The 3,249-nt window shown below is 48.4% G+C and overlaps 1 non-coding gene across 1 annotated transcript; it reads left to right on the forward strand.

Moving 5' to 3' along the window:
• Positions 1-266: 266 nt before the first annotated feature.
• On the forward strand, positions 267-338 carry TRNAC-GCA (transfer RNA cysteine (anticodon GCA)). The gene has a single exon. It is a non-coding gene; the product is annotated as a tRNA-Cys (tRNA).
• The last annotated feature ends 2,911 nt before the right edge of the window (positions 339-3,249 follow it).

Consider the following 3,249-nt stretch of genomic DNA (forward strand, 5'->3'; position numbering starts at 1 on the left):
GAGGAAGGAGCAGCCGTCACTGGAACGGGCCACAGAGCCCGAATCTGGAACAAGGACTGGCAGAAGGCCCTTCCTCTAAGTGTCTTATACTTTTCCAGCTGTGGGTGGGGATCCTGCTGCTTCTTTACACCAGAGGAAGAAAATCGTAATGAGGCAGGCAGGACAGCTGCAGGGAGGCCCAGCCCCTGTGACTAGCAAAGATTTATAGGTCTGCTGGGCATGGCCATTCAGGTGAAAAGGCGTGACTAGGTCCTCTCCCCAGGAGAGGGGGCATAGCTCAGGGGTAGAGCATTTGACTGCAGATCAAGAGGTCCCCGGTTCAAATCCGGGTGCCCCCTTTTTGCTCGCTGGGACTGGTAAGTCTCAGACCTAACCCTAACCAGTGAGGGATATCACAAATATCTCTCATTGGCACAGTTTGGAGTATTCGTTTCCTGCATTCCGACTTGACTTCATTCACGTGATTCTTGTTCATGTGATTCTATGTTTGCTTTTTCTTTTTTTCTTGGGACAAGGGGTCACACCCAGCAGTACTCAGGACTTGCTCCTGGCTCTGTGCTCAGGGATGTCTTCTGCGGTTGCCCAGGGACCATCTGGGATTCTGGGGATTGAATGCAGGTTGGCCCTGTGGAAGCAAGCGCCCTACTCAACATCGGATGACATTGGTTTGTCCTTTCTTCCCTGCTGCAAGGAGTTTAGGTACACTGAGTAACACCCATGACAATGGTCCTGAGGCACTCACACTCTATTTTTTTTTCACTTTTTGGGTCACACCCAGTAATGCTCAGGAGTTACTCCTGGCTCTGTGCTCAGAAATTACTCCTGGCAGTGCTCAGGGAACCATATGGGATGCTGGGGATCGAACCCAGGTCGGCCGCGTGCAAGGCAAACGCCCTCCCCGCTGTACTATCACTCCAGCCCTCCCACTCATCTTTAACTTTTACTTTGTGCTTTGCTTCCCCATCTGTTAGTCATTCATTTCCCCTAATCAGACCCTATGACTTGTAAAATCAGATTCTTCAGAGGACTCTGGATCTTGCATTTGTAAATGAAGTGTTGCTTTTTCGCTTTCCTTTGTCCTTCACAGTTTAGAGCAATGTCCTTTTTGTATAGATACAGGAAGACAGTTAATGCTATGCTCTTGTAAAGGTAAGGTAAAGGTAAAGGTAAAGGCCCTCCCGTTGATCGTCGATTTGCTCGAGCGGGCCCAGTAACGTCTCCATTGGAGACTTTGTTGTTACTGTGTCTGGCATATCAAATACTCTCGGTAGCTTGCCGGGCTCTCCAAGAGGGGCGGAGGAATTGAACTCGGGTCGGCCACATTGGACGCTTGTAAGGTGAACGCCCTCTTGTAACTTGATTTAATTGACTCCGAATAATATTTACTACTGGGCATCTGTCATATTGACTTGACTTAGACCTCAGCGGCCCTTAGTTTCTAGTCCCCAAAAGAAGGGCCCCGATGAAGGATTGGACCAACCCAGGGCAAGCCGTAAGTTACCCAGGCATTGAAATGGGACAGGCCAAGTGCCATGAAATTATAATAAGAGTGCGGTCATAGACAAACTCTCTCATGACCCAAAAAAAAGTAACTGGGTAAGGATCTGCTGAAGCTAGGAAAAAACTAACCTGGCCTGAGGACCTAGTCTGGGCTATATAGTAAGATGTCCCCAGGAAGAGTCACCCTTTAAGCTTGGTAAATCTCTTACTGTGTCCATACAAAATGACTAGGAATATTTTTAAGAAGTAAATTTAAGGTGACTGTTTAAATGGATTTGAACTAGGGAAAGAAAAAGCCCTTAGATGGGATTCCGTCCTAGAAGAAACTTCCCTGGAAGGAAGGACTTTACATACGTTGATTGTGCTACCACTCCTATGTGTATTTCTGATGTAGGCAGGTAGACAGGGAAAGTCCCTTGGCAATGAAATTTAGGTCAGCAATACTTCTGGGAAGGAAAAATTCTAAGATTGATCCACCCTGTGGATCAATAAGATAAGATGCCTGATAAGATGCCACATCTTATCAGGACATCTTTATGACATCTTATTATCTCATTCCTACTTTGGACAAACTTGCAGGCTATCGATTGTAGCCTGCCCACAGGGCAGAGTCTGGCAAACTCCCCGTGGCATACCAAATATGCCAAATACCAGTAACAATGATGGGTCTCATTCTCCTAAAGAGCCTTGAATATAATCTCAGGGCTAGGATGAAGGAGACGTTACTGGGGCCTGCTCGAGGCAATCGACGAATAACAGGATGATGAAATGAAAAAAATTAAATGATCCACCCTGTAGATACAGAAAACAGAGACCTGATAAGACCTTCAGCAGACCCTAAGGAGAGTGGACCCCTCCTCATAAAGTACCTCGAAAACCCTCGGACCTCTCCCTTAATCCAGTTAACTTGAGTGATTCAGTCCAGAGAAGATTCAACAGGACCAAAGGCCAAGAAAAGGCATTTCAAAGGCCGCACCCAATTCTACCCACTTAGCAAAACTCTAGCAATGGACTCTTACCTAGGTAGAAGCCCCACGTGGGGGCAGGTTGGATAAACCCCATAAAAGCCACCTTGAACAAAGGAATGCACGCATATGCTGCCCGAGCCCATGTGCTGCTTGCACCCACGTGGCTGAGCACATGTGGTGCCAGAGCACATGTGTCGCCCGCATCACCCCTCTTGAGATGTGGACTTTCATGCTTTCCTGTCTAATGCTAATGGGGTGTATATAGGGGCTCTCTCTTGAACTCATCACTCTCTCTCTCCCTCCCTCCCTCCCTCCCCCTCACGAACACTATCACGACCATCCTGTTGTTCATCGATTGCCTCAAGCAGGCCCCAGTAACGTCTCCTTCATCCTAGCCCTGAGATTTTTTAAAAAGTGCCATGTCAAAGGCTCTTTCAGGGTTAGAAGAATGAGACCCATCATTGTTACTGGTATTTGGCATATTGGGTACGCCACGGGGAGTTTGCCAGACTCTGCCGTGTGGGTAGGTTACATTCAGTAGCCTGCCAGTTTGTCCAAAGTAGGAATGAGATAATAAGAAGTCGCACGGCCGCAAATGAGGCCACGCGCTTCCGGGAGCTGGGTTTTATAGTCTCTGGGTCTTGGCCGTTGATGGGATTACACGGCGCCAGGGGGCCAGTTGGTGGGTGTGACCCCTGCCTACTGGAAGATAGAGGATCTGGGTGGAGGATGCTCAGTCCCGATCTGAGCAGGCTTGGAGATCTCAGCCCCGGAACTCGCA

The sequence above is a fragment of the Sorex fumeus genome, unplaced genomic scaffold, assembly GCF_029834395.1.
Source record: "Sorex fumeus unplaced genomic scaffold, SorFum_2.1 ptg000143l, whole genome shotgun sequence".
NCBI classification, from domain to species: domain Eukaryota; kingdom Metazoa; phylum Chordata; class Mammalia; order Eulipotyphla; family Soricidae; genus Sorex; species Sorex fumeus.